Source organism: Dromiciops gliroides, chromosome 4 (assembly GCF_019393635.1).
Source record: "Dromiciops gliroides isolate mDroGli1 chromosome 4, mDroGli1.pri, whole genome shotgun sequence".
NCBI lineage: Eukaryota > Metazoa > Chordata > Mammalia > Microbiotheria > Microbiotheriidae > Dromiciops > Dromiciops gliroides.
Genome location: NC_057864.1, coordinates 22,779,634 through 22,793,354, shown reverse-complemented (window position 1 = coordinate 22,793,354; position 13,721 = coordinate 22,779,634).

The window sequence follows — 13,721 nt, the reverse complement described above, 5'->3', positions numbered from 1 at the left end:
ATCACAGAAACTCAGATTTGGAAGGGGCACTGGTTGTGTCTAGTCAAACCAATATTTGGATGATCTTCCCACCTAAAGTGAATATGAACCATTAAGCAACACTAAGGCAAGAATCCCATATTGTCACTTAAGCTGAAAACCCTGATGAGCCACTGTCTGGCCTTGAAGATCCAAGTGAATAGGAGGAACCCATTACTTTGAGGCATTTCTTGAAACACTGGAATTGTTCTAATGCTGCAGGGAGGTTTGCCTTACCCCAAGCTCAAAGGTTTGACTCTCTACTTCCACCCACTGATCCTGGTTCTGGAACATCCTTCATTTAGGTTCTCCCTCTTCTCCCACTGGTGAGTTCCACCTGAAGGCACCATTTTGTGGAGGGGCCCAGTCTGGCTTTCTTTCCCCTGCCAACTTGTTCCTAGTTCCTGGGCTTTAAAAACCATAACCCTGCAATGGGTACACACAGTGCCTCATATGCAGTAAGCACTTGATAAATACTTGTTTCCTTCTTCCCTTCCTCCTTCCTCCTTCCTTTCCAGGTCTAAATCTATGATCCCTGCTCTTCATCTGTTAAATGAAGGTAAGAAACCATCACTGGATTTCAGAGAACTTCAAAGGAAGATTACCTTTTAATACACAAGGCATTTTGCAAATGGCAAAGTATTCTTGAAATGCCAGTTACTTTTATCCAGATTTTGTGTTTTCCCCAACCCGGAAGGGTCTCTGCACCCAGTATGAGTCCCATAAAAATTTTATGAGTGGGGCAGCTAGGTGGAACAGTGGATAAAGCACTGGCCCTGGATTCTGGAGGACCTGAGTTCAAATTTGGCTTCAGACACGTGACACTTACTAGTTGTGTGACCCTGGGCAAGTCACTTAACCCCCATTGCCCTGAAAAAAAAGATTTTAAGAGTGCTACCCACTTGCCATATTAGAATTTCAAAAATAATCATTTCCTGAAGGTTCCCACAGGTGCAGAGGCAGCCAAGCAGGCCATTTTGCAGGTTCTTTCTGCCCACTTAACCTATACAAGAGGATGTCACTAGAGAGGCCACAGCCATTCAGGAGTGAAGATACTGATTGTCTGCTGTCTCCCTCTTCTACCCTTCACCTGAAGAGATGATGGCACATGGAGGAAAGGGACCCGGCTTGAAGACAGAAGACCTAGTTCTGAAGTAGAAAGAGTGGTGAATTTTGAGGAAGAGGACATGGGTTCAAATCCCAGAGTGACAGCTTCTTACCTGCGTGAATTTGGTCAAGTCAATGAGTCTATCAGAGCTTGTTTCCTCCTTTGTGAATTAAACTGATAAGACAATACGGCTTCTATGATCCCCTCCTGCTCCAGACTTCTTACCCCTCTCACCCCAGATCAGTGGAATGCTTTGCAAACCTCTTGGACCTGGAGGTTCACAATAAAAAAATCTGTGATGGCACCTTAAGCAGCAAATAGTATATTGGATCACCCTGTGAATAGTATATTCAATTGCTAAATTGCTTTGACCTGTAGAGGCTGGGTTTCCTTCTCAATAAAATGGTGACGGTCAAAATGGCACACCATAGCTCCTGGGGCTGTTGAGACGCAGGCATTGTTCAGATAAATCCTGAGCCACCTCCAAAGGTTCTGAGGGATGTGTGATTAACTGACAAAGTTAGCGATGAAAAAACCTAACTATTGCTATTTGATGTGGGGAAGTTTTTCTAGCACAGAATTAATAATGGAGGATTAACTCTCAAGGTTAAAGCCTTTTCAGATCAGCTATTTGGAGAACTAGAGGGATGGAAAATAAGAGTCTTCTTCCACCCTGATTAATGCCATCTACGCTGATCTCAGACTAATCCAACCTAATTCCAGAGCTTGGATCTCCAACGTTCATAATATAGGCATAAATTAGATGACACTTTAGAAGACATAGGGAAGGGACAGTTTTGGGCATTATCCTTCAGTGGCTGTGTATAGTATTCACCTCTTGTTGTTGCTGTTGCTGTCATTGTTAATGAAGGGGCCCCAAGAAATTGTTATGGACCGCATAGAAGTAAGGGAAAAGAGGAATCTTGTCTCCAGTGGTATTGGTTGGATGAGCTATCAATCAGCATCTGGACACTTTTGAATTTTTCTCCACTCTATCTTACACTCTGGTACCAAAGTGATTTCCCTACTGTATGTCTGACTGTGTCAGCTACAAACACACACACACACACACACACACAGAGACAGACAGACCATGGCTTCCTAGTACCTCCAAAGAGATACAATAATGACAAGCACAACCCAGACCCTTTCTTTTGTTTTTACCTTATGTCCCTCTACATAACTAAGATCCAGCAGCCAGAACAGATCTACTTGCAGTTCCTCACTCCATACTCTCCATCTCCTCCCATGTCCTGAATGCCCTCCGTCCTCACCTCCACCTCTTAGAATCCCTGTGTTTTTCAAGACTTACCTTAAATGGCACCTTTTATAGGAGGCTTCTCTCTCAGCCCCCACCTCATGGGACTCTCTCCCTCTTATCCAATATGTAGTGTGCTGTATGTAGTTGTGTTTTCTCAAGTTGTTTTCCCCATTAGAATGTAAGCTCATTGAGGACAAGGACTGGGATTCCTTTCGTTTGTGCCTTTAGTTCTTAGCGTAGTGCCTGGCACATTGTAAGGGAGTAATAAATGCTTGTTGACTGACTGGTTGATTGATGAAGAGTTTTAATTAATTGTTTTGCTATGTGGGCTGTCTGAATACAGATTTATAGCTCAGCCATCCAGTGACAAGGAACACGGAAAATATGGAGGATTTTAGGAATTTCATAAGTTCATATTCCTAGAGTTAGAAAGAACATCAGAGACCAATAAGTTCAACTGTGTTATTTTATAGATGAGGAAACTAAGGCCCATATAGATTAATGGTAAGTCAGTCAATAAATATTTATTAAGTGCCTACTATGTTCCAGGCACTGTGCAAACATCAAAGGTATGATGTTCTAATCCCTACTGTTTAAAGGTAAGAAGGAGAGGAGGAAGCATGGCTAGAAAAAATGCAAAGAAGATCTTAGGATCTTAGTCACCTAAAGCATAACAATGTAGCCCCAAGGAAGCTAATGGGATATTGAGAGGCATGAAGCACTTAGACACTGTATCTAAGCACCAAAAGACACAAAGACAAAAAAGAAACTGCACTTCACAGACACTTCTGTGATTTCTACCATAATGGACAGCATGAGGACTCTGGGAGTTAGCAGAGTGAGTTGGGGATAATTGGCTATGGATAGCACTGTTGTGTAAATCAGGACTGCTTATGCATAGAACTGGCTGAGATTGATTTGGTATGAAGAAAGGAAGGGGTGGGGAGAGAGATGGAAGGAAGGAAGGAAGGAAGGAAGGAAGGAAGGAAGGAAGGAAGGAAGGAAGGAAGGAAGGAAGGAAGGAAGGAAGGAAGGAAGGAAGGAAGGAAGGAAGGAAGGAAGGAAGGAAGGAAGGAAGGAAGGAAGGGAGGGAGGGAGGGAGGGAGAGAGGGAGGAAGGGAGAGAGGGAAGGGAGGGAGGGAAGGAAGGAAGGAAGGGAGAGAGGGAAGGGAGGGAGGAAGATAATTTGTTAAGCACTTACAACACTGGGCTAAGCACTGGGGATACAAAAATAAATGTGAAAATAATTCTTGCCTCCAGGGCAGTTTATATTCTAATAAGAAAAGACAGCATATATAAGGCAGGGGTGGCCAGAGAAGAGACAGTGCAAGAAAAAGTTTCTGAAATTGGCTGTTTCCAAGGAGGAATTTCTAGAGCCTGGCTATAGTACTTATACATTTTGTTCCCCGTTTCTTAAAAAAGACCAACCAATGTTACCATTTGTTTTATCTGGATGGTTATTCCAAGTCCACAGATGGTTTGGGGAGCCAATAAAATGGAAGCAGAAGGGATTTAAATTATAGGGGATGAGGATGAGTGGCATTAATATAATTTGGTGTTTTCTTTGGATGCTACATGGGCACATGAGAAGTGGGAACAGTTAATAATCACAAGAGCCAGAATTTATATCCCACTTTAAGGTTTGCAAAGTGCTTTGCGTACCTTATCTCATTTGATCTTCACACCTACCTATAAAAGGATGTGCTATTATTATCCCCACTTTTCAGACGAGGAAACTGAGACTGAAAAAGGTTTGCCGGGGCAATAGAGCTAGTAAGTATCTGAGGCAGTGTTTTAACTTGGTTCTTTCTGACTCCGATGCCAGAACTCTTTATCTATAGAGCCACCTCGCTGCCTCAAGGATCACCAAAATGGGATCGAAACCAGGCTGATATGTGGGCCTATGGCCACATCCCATCAGGTGAGGGAGGTCGGATGCTGCAGAAAATTCCCCGTTTCTGTTTTCTTCTACTAGTCTCCTTGATCCTTCTCATTCTTTACCAGATCATATGCATTTCCTGGGCCCTAAATGTGTATGTCTCCCTTCTATCCAGGAGTTTGTTCTTTGCCATTTTCTTTCTTTGTTCTCCTTCTTTCTTGAAGATCCCGCCTAGGTTCAATGACCGTTTCTTTGCAGTTTTCTCCCCCAACCCCAGATTACCTGATATCAATTAGTACTTGAAAGGGAATAAAATGTGCTTGACTGTTGAGTAGAGCTAGTTACTTTCTTTTGATGGTGCTTGATCCTCTGAGGGCATTGCCGTTCTCTCCCAGCTCCTCCCTTCAGGCATAACTTTCTAACACCCTTAATCCCAGCCCTCAGAGGAAATGGTTTTCCTTTCAAACCTGACAAGGGAAGACCAAAGAGATGAGGAACTGAGACAACTGCCTGAGAAGGAGCTCATTACACTTCATTTATAAACTTCCCACATTCAACCAGAATTGCTCACTCCTTTCCGTCCTAGAACATCTCAAATTCACACATTCTCTCATATAGGGAAGCTATAAAAATAGGTGTCAGTATAATCTCTTTTATTCAGATCAAGCCCACAAATTAGGTCATCCCAGAAATTACAAAGTGTATTTATATCACTCTGGTGAATGTGTATCATAATTTGGGGCGGGGGGGGGGGAGAATGAGGGTTAAGTGACTTGCCCAGGGTCACACAGCTAGTAAGTGTCAAGTGTCTGAGGCCACATTTGAACTCAGGTCCTCCTGAATCCAAGACCAGTGCTTTATCCACTGTGCCACCTAGCTGCCCCAAATGTCTATCATAATTTGAAATTCCTATTTTTTCTGTGTGCTTTACCATCTACTCTATGCTCTCTCTCTCTGTCTCTATCTCTTTCTCTGACTCTGTCTCTCTCTATCTCTGTCTGTTTCTCTGCCTCTGTATCTCTGCCTCTCCTTTCCACTCTGGTTCTTCTGTCTCAATCGTGTGCTATAATATAAACAAATTAAGCCACCAGTACCTGAATGCCACATCTCCACTAGTTGATATAGCTGTTCTCCACACTTAGAATGTACTCCTTCTTTCAGAAGAATCCTTCTTAAAACTCAGACCAAGAGATGCCTCCCTCGGGAAGTTGTCCCTGATTGCCAGTCCCTATAGAACACAGATGCCAAAGGCATTTTCCCCTGGCTCCTGAAATTTTCCTCAAGTACATCCTATGGATTTTGTCCTTACTGCCGTCACAAACCTACCGTGTTGGCTTAGTGCCAATGTTGTGTTCCCCCAGTAGAATGTGATCTCCTTGAAATTAGGCAATGTGTGATTTAAAAAAAAAAATCATTGTATCCACAGCACCAGTCACAGTCCCTTGTGTATTTAATCTGTTCTGAGCAGGATCTTAGAGTGGACAAAGGAAAATGGATCCAAATCCGAAGTCTGGTTTTGCCCTCCACTGGAAACAAGTCCTAGTTTGACAAGACCAGGCACGGGGAGGTCCTTAGAGGAGATCTGGTCCAACCTTCCTCATTTTCCCCATGAGAAAATTGAGGCCCAGGGTGGGGTGGTGTAACACTGTATGCCTAAAGGTTCACAGGTATCAAAAGGCAGCAGGAAGATGGGGAGCCTCTTGAAAGGGCATCTGGGCATATCAGAAGGGACTGAATTTAGAGCCAGAAAAACCTGGATTCAAGTACTGCCTCAGACACTTAATAGCGGTGCAACCCTGGGCAAGGCAACTGTCCTCTCTGGGCCTCCGTTTCCCCAAATGTAAAATCAGACATGAGGGCTCCCTTACTGCTAAGGTCCCCCTCTAACTCTCCTTCTCAGACTGGAGACAGGACTCTTCTCATTGTATGAAGTCATAGGAGCTAGAAGGGATCTCAGAGCTATCTAAGCCAGCTCCCTCTTCATGCAGATGAGCTCAGAGATAGGAAGGGAGTGGCCCAAGGTCTTACAAATGGGAGCCATCATCGTCTCACCTCCCTGAGCTTCAGATCCTCATCTGTACCAAAGGAGAAATAAGACTTACACATCCTCTGTCTGTGTGAGAAAGATGCTTTATAATTCTTGAAACACTACAGTGAGGAGGGAAGCAAGTTATTATTAGAAGGGTATGAACCATACAAGGCACTGGAGAAATGCAAACAAAGTGCTCTGTGAATTCTGAGTGGGGAGGCCATTGATCTGGGGAGGAAAGAGAAATCACCCCCAGTGGCCCTTGATAAGGAGAGGAAATGCTTCACAACCATTTTTAAGAAGTCCTGGCCATTCTTCATAGAAGCAGGGACACTCCCGTGACCCCAGCCACTATCTACTCTTGCTATGAACCCATTCACCCCATTAGCTTCCTGGTGACCATTTCCCTCTAATCTCTTCAAGACCCTCCTAAGGAAAATCTGGGTTTTGCTTCCCCTATCTCTAAAAGCCATGACTGGGCATCTGGAAACAGCGCGATATAGTGGATAGAATTCTGGGCTTGGAGTTAGGAAGACCTGGGTGCATATCCTGCCTCAGACACTTTCTAGAAGTGTGACCCTGAACAAGTTACTTCGATCTCAGCCTCAATTTCCTAATCCGCAAATTGGGTAAATGAATAACAATAGAACCTACCTTATAGACTGTGAAAATAAAATGAGATATTATACATGCATATATATAATATGTATAGACTACTCATATACATGAGATTAGATATAAGTATGCATGTTTACATATGTGTTTGATATTTTCTTTTTCCAGTCTGTGAGGTAAGTGAGCCATGTGCGTACATAGATGTGCATGTATGTGTATACACATATGTAGCGATACATATACTACATATAACCTATTGTTATCTATCATGTTATAAAGGCAAAGTCAAGTCAGAAAACAAGCATTTATTATCAAGCTAACATTTTAAGTTTTACAAAGAACTTTATAAATATCTCATTTTATCCTCAAAACCCTACAAGGGGGCAGCTAGGTGGCAAAGTAGATAAAGCACTGACCCTGGATTCAGGAGGACCTGAGTTCAAATCCGACCTCAGACACTTGACACTTACTAGCTGTGTGACCCTGGGCAAGTTACTTAACCCTCATTGCCCCACCAAAAACAAACTAACAAAAAAACCTACAGGGAGGTGCTATTATTATCCTTGTTTTGATGAGGAAACTAAGGTGGTCAGAAGTTAAGTGACTTTTCTAGGGTCACCTAGTTAGTAAGTAACTGGAACTGGATTTGAATTCAGGTCTTCTGGACTTTAGGTCAAGCCCTCTATCTACTGCACTGCCTAGCTGCCATTTATTAAGCACCTACTATATGCCAGATGCCATACTAAGCACTAGGAAAAAAAGGCAACAGGGCCTGCACTCAAAAAGCTCCCGGTCTAACGGGGGAGAAAACATGCAAATCACTATGTACCAGCAAGCTCTAGATTGGATAAATTAGAGCTAACCTCAGGGGGTAGACACTAGCATTAATGGGGACCAGGCAAGTCTTCTTGGTAAAGCAGCAAACAAAACTGGAAGCATCGAGTAAATGTTCGTTATTGTTGTTGTCTTTTCTTATTTACTCAAGAGAATGTCAAGATCCCACAACATCTTCATGAACTTTCTAAATTAGATGGTATTGTCCTACCTTTAGGGGGTATCCCCCCTCCCTTTCTGTTAGGGATGTAAAGCTGAACAACTTCTTGGTTTGGCACAAGTTACTCTTCTTTCCTTGGTCCAGATTTCCTTGGGAGAAGAAAAAATTGAAGAACCCAGAGGCAAAGTGACTTACCCAGGGTCACACTGAGAGTAGGCATTAGAGGCAAAAGCTAAACCCCAATTATTGGTCTCTAAGTCCAATACACTTTCTGTTGTATGGGATTTGCTTTCTAACCAAGCCAGAGGGTCTATGAAACATAGAATAAATGTTTCTCATTTTTGTCTCAATGCCATGCGTTTCAATCCTGCCTATAACTGTAATCTGAAAACCTTTTGACAAATATGGGCCAATTATGTTTTCTCTGTTGATTAAGAATTGTGTGATGGAAATGAAGCAATATTTCTATGGCCCGGCATGGAAAATGAAAATATCCAAAGTCAATCAGGATCACTAAATCAGTGAAGGGAATTTATCATGGAGAAAGATGTTGGGTGGGTCACATAGCAAAGATGACATGCGATAGATGGGCTGACAGACTAGATTCCCCCCCCCCCCAGGAAGCAAAGGACCAAGCAGGATGCCAAAAAACTCAGCGGTTCAAGGAAAAGTCCAGAAATTTGGACAGAAATGGACATAGTGAGTGTGGGTTCATCCATTCCTCTGCCCTCAATTTCTGTCCAACAATGACAGAGCCTCACATGAATGACAGCATGACTGATGATGAGATTTTTGTTTCCAAGAAAAAGCTTAAGTATGAAGGTGTGCTGATCGATACACACATGACATCAGAGTTGGAAGCACCCCTGGTGGCTATATAGTACAACCCAACCCATACCTGGCACTTAGTGAGCATTTCATAAATGCTTTTTGACTGACTGCTCTATACCCAAACTAGAATGACCTCTTTGACCCAGCCATCAAAGTCCTCACACAGCCTCTAGGTCAAAGACATCAGGGGAAGGCCAGCTCCCCTTTTGGGGAGCTCTAATTGGTAGGAAGTTTTTCCTGACCTCTTTGCAGCATTCCCCAGATAGAATGTAAACTACTCCAGGGCAGGAACTGTTTAATTTTTATCTTTGTATTCCCAGGACCTAGAACAGCTCCTGACACATAGTAACCATTTAATAAATGTTAATTGACTGATTAGTCCCAGACTTTTGGAGACTTATTTGTACAGAGGGACAGCTTTCGCACTTGTGAGAACTTTGGGGCCATGTAGGCCAGTATTGCTTCTTGTCATTCTGAGAAGGGTCGAGGCTCTGTCCATCTCCCAGCCAAGCACGACCGTAGGAATGAGAACAAGGAGTTTGGGCTGGAGGTGTTTGCTTTGGGGAGAGCCACCAGGACTTGATGGAGTCCAGTGGGCAGGAGTGTAGAGAAAAAGAAGAAACTAAATTAGGAATGAGACAAGCTAGCTCCAAAAGTCATTGGCAGGAGCTGTCAGGACCCTCAGGAGAAGCAGACTGGACTCCCTGAAAGGCTGAGAAAGGTGCTGATATTCTTCAATTCTCTCCTTGCTCTCTTAAATGACAGAGACTGACTCTAAAGTTTCTCTGTTGTTTAAGTCTGCTTGTAATTCCTGATTTGATTAATATTTTAAAGCCAGCTCACTCTAGATACAATCTGAGGGAGACAGCACAGTACATCAGAAAAAAAAAAATCATTGACTTTGGAATCAGAGGACCTGGGTTCAAATGTTGCCTACCGGTGTAACCTTGGACAGTGCCTCAGTTTCCTCCTCTGAAATATAAGGGATTTTGGCTCTATAACCTTTAAGTTAGTCCCTTCTACTCTAAATCTCTGATTCTAAGATAGATTCTAACTGTTTTTTCTTGTGGATGCCTGTCCTTATTTGTGAACTGGGGGTAGCTTCAAAAGAGAGAGTGAGTCCATGAATGGTTTGTGGTATATAAGAGAGAACCCATGAACAGTCTGTGATACACAAAGATAAGAGAAAGACCAAGGTTCAGCCTGGGGCCAATGTGTCAGACTATAGACAAATGAGAGAGCATCTCAATGTGTTCTGATTTATGAATAATTTTATAAGCTTCACAATAGCAGAGAAGGATTAAACAACATGATTCTAAACCATTAGCAATTAGTCAGTGCTGAACCATGAGGAAGTGGATGTAAATGAGTTGAAGGAGGATGGGTAAGCTGGTGAGCTACCCTCGCAGGCAATTCATTAGACGTGGTCAGTTTTGCTCCCACCTGCACCGTCTTTCCCCCATTATCTCCAACTTTCTCTGGTCCTGAGCTAGGTGCAGAGCAGGACCTTTGATTAAGGGAAGATCCCGGCCCAGGGGGCCAGCTAAGGGAATTGGGAAAGAATGGTGCTGCCCTCGTTTCAAAGATGGGGTCTGGCAAAGAAAGAACAGCTGTTTTGCCTGTGATTGTATCCACCCTGACGGCCCCCCACTGTAACAGATTAATTGATTCACTTGTTCCCAGTTCTGTCCTTCGGGGTCAATTAGAACAAGCCTAAATCTTATCCATGGTACAGTGTTTCAAATACTTTTAAAAAGCTATTGGGTCAACTCTAAGTCTTCTCTTTTCCAGGCTAAACATCCATAATTCTTTCTGAACTGGTTTTCATATGACATGAACTCCCTGCCATTCACCCTGCAGGATTAGGTTTCTATGCATGGAAACTAAGTGATTCTACATATTGAACGATATCAACTCTGTAAGCCAGGCTGCTAGGTAGCAGAATGGGTAGACCACAGGCCTGGAGTCAGGAAGACTCATCTTCATAAATTATTAGCTGTGTGACCCTGGGCAAGTCACTTCACCCTGCTTGCCTCAGTTTCCTCATCTGTAAAATGAGCTGGAGAAGGAAAGGGAAAACCACTCCAGTGTCTTTGCCAAAAAAACTCCAAGGGGCAGCTAGGTGGTGCAGTGGATAAAGCACCGGCCCTGGATTCAGGAGGACCTGAGTTCAAATCCAGATTCAGACACTTGACACTTACTAGCTGTGTGACCCTGAGCAAGTTGCTTAACCTTCATTGCCCTGCAAAAAACCAAACCAAACAAAAACAAAACCAAAAAACTCCAAATGAGGTCATGGAGAGTCAGACATGACTGAAAATGACTGAATAAACCAGGCTTTATAACAGTGAGTAGGAAGATGGTATGACTAGTGGGAGGTATAACAAGCAGACCAATAGAGTATGTAATGGGGAGGAAAGAATAAGAAGACTGGAAGGGTAGATAAGGGACCCGGTTGTGAAGGAATTTGAGAGCCAATAGTCTGTGATCCTAAGATTCCTGCTTTTTTACAAATTGGGGGAGGCCAATGAGTAGGACATGTGATGGATGGGAGATCCAAAGGACCACCAGAACCTTTGGAAGGGAACGTCAGGAACCACGTGGTGAAACGCCTTCATTTTACAGAGGTGGAGGCCAGAGGACTAATGCCTTGATTAGAGATTCCATTTCCTGCACCTCGAACTGACAAGGACAAACTGACAGACCAGAACCCCAAGCTTGTGTCTCTGAGTAGCTAAAGGGAAGGGGGAGTGGGCCCCAAGGTCCTCCCCCACCTCAATGCATGGTGTCACCTCCTATGAGTGAATGAGTTTTTCTTCCTCGCCTTGAATTGGAAGAGGAGACAGAAGCTGTGCTTGGTGAAAAACATTTTAAAAATACCGACAGTTGCAATGGGACTTGGCATGTTGCAAGTCAGTGCAGAATGTCTTCACTTACAGCAGTTCTATCTCCCAGGGACTGCTCCCAAGCATCTAGAACCATTTTAGATGGTCTGGGCACACACCCACCCCTGTTACACAGAGAAGGAATACAAAGGGAATAAATACAAGTTAGGTTTAGGGGGAAGAGCATTAGCACTCTGAGGGAATGGGGAATAGGCAAGACTTCCTGCAGAAGACAGTGCTGGAGCCACATCTGGAAGGGAGTGGGGGACTCTAGGATGCAGTGGTGAAGAGGGGGTACATTCCAGGTGTGGAGGAGGACCAGCAGAAAGGGAGGGAAGATGGACATAGAGTCTGCATGTGAGGAGCAGAGAGGTCAGTTTGGCTGGATTGGAGAAGGGAGGAGGGGGAGAAATCCTCAGATCCAGGCCTACCTATACCTTCAAAGGAAGCTCTGAGACAGTCCTGGTGAGGGGATAGTCAGCCCATGCTTGAAGGCTTCCAGGGTGGGTGAGGCAGCCCACAGTCCTTGTGGAAATCCTGGGAAGAAGGGCCACCAGTGGGCATTCTTCTCGCCAACCTTCCTGCCAATCGCTTTCTCCTTTTCCTTTCCTGTATGAACTCTAACCATTCCCGCCCCCCACCCATCCCACTCCTGCTGAAGGCAACCCAGAAATCCTGCTCTACTCAGTCCCTCAAGCCCATTCGACACTTCTCAATGGTGGTGGACCAGGCCCCTTGGACCACAACCACTGACCCCTTCCCTGCCATTTCAAGTAGACATTAGATGAGTGTAGTCACCCACTACACTTCAGTAAGATGGAGGGCCACTAGGCCTTAACGACTGACCTGTTATTTAGGTCCTCCAGATCTTACCATCTGTCGAGACCCTGGGCCTACCATCCGACTTGCCAATGTACCTCAAGGATCCCTGGGCTTTGCCATTCACCCCAGCACTACTCGCTTAGGATTTCTGGGACTTTCCATCCGTGTTCCTATGTATGTCACCTCCCCCAATTAAAATTTGAACTCCATGAAAGTAGGACACTAGGGGCAGCTAGGTGGCACAGTGGATAGAACATTAGCCCTGGAGTCAGGAGGACCTGAGTTCAAATCTGACCTCAGACACCTAACACCTACCAGCTGTGTGACCCTGGGCAAGTCACTTAACCCCAATTGCCTCACCAAAAAACAAAAGAAAGAAAGTAGGACACTAACTTTGCCATTTGTATCTCCACACTTAACACAGTGCTTTGTGTGTAGCTGCCCTGTCCCTGGACAGAGCTCGCTGGACACCATTGCTCTAGAGCTTAGCTAGGTGGTGCAGTGGATAGAGCACTGGCCTCAGGAGGACCTGAGTTCAAATACAGTCTCAGATGCTTAGGGCAAGTCACTTAACTTCTGTTTGCTTCAGTGTCCTCATCTGTAAAATGGGGATTTTACAATTGTAAAGTGTGAACTCTGCCTCCCTCAGTTTCCTCAACTGTAAATTAAAGATGATAATAGCATCTACCTCACTGAGTTTTTAAGAGGACCAAGATAATAGTTGTACAATGCTTAACACAGTGCCTAGCACATAGTAGGTGCTATATAAATGTTAGCTAGTAGTAGCAGTAGTGGTAGTAATAGTAGTAATGGTGGTGGTGGTGGTAGCAGTAGCAGTAGTAGTAGTAGTAGTAAGCACTTGATAAATGTTGTTACATTCATTCCCTCATTCATTCATCCTATGTCTTAAGAAATCCAGTGGGGAGCCATCAGGGTGGATGCAATCACAGGCAAAACAGCTGTTCTCTCTTCACCAGACTCCATCTTCGAAATGAGGGCAGCACCATTCTCTCCTAATTCCCTTCGCTGGCCCCCTGGGATGGGATCTTCCCTTAATCAAAGGTCCTGCTCTGCACCTAGCTCAGGATAGGAGAAAGTCCTTGGAGCTAATGGGGGAAAGACGGAGCAGATGGGAGTAAAACTGACCAGGTCTAATGAATTGCCTGCGAGGGTAGCTCACCAGCTTACTCATCCTCCTTCAGCTCCTTGTCCCAAGGAAAGTTGTTGCCCTACTCAACAAATTTTTCATTGACCTCTTTATTCCAAGCCATAAGTCATG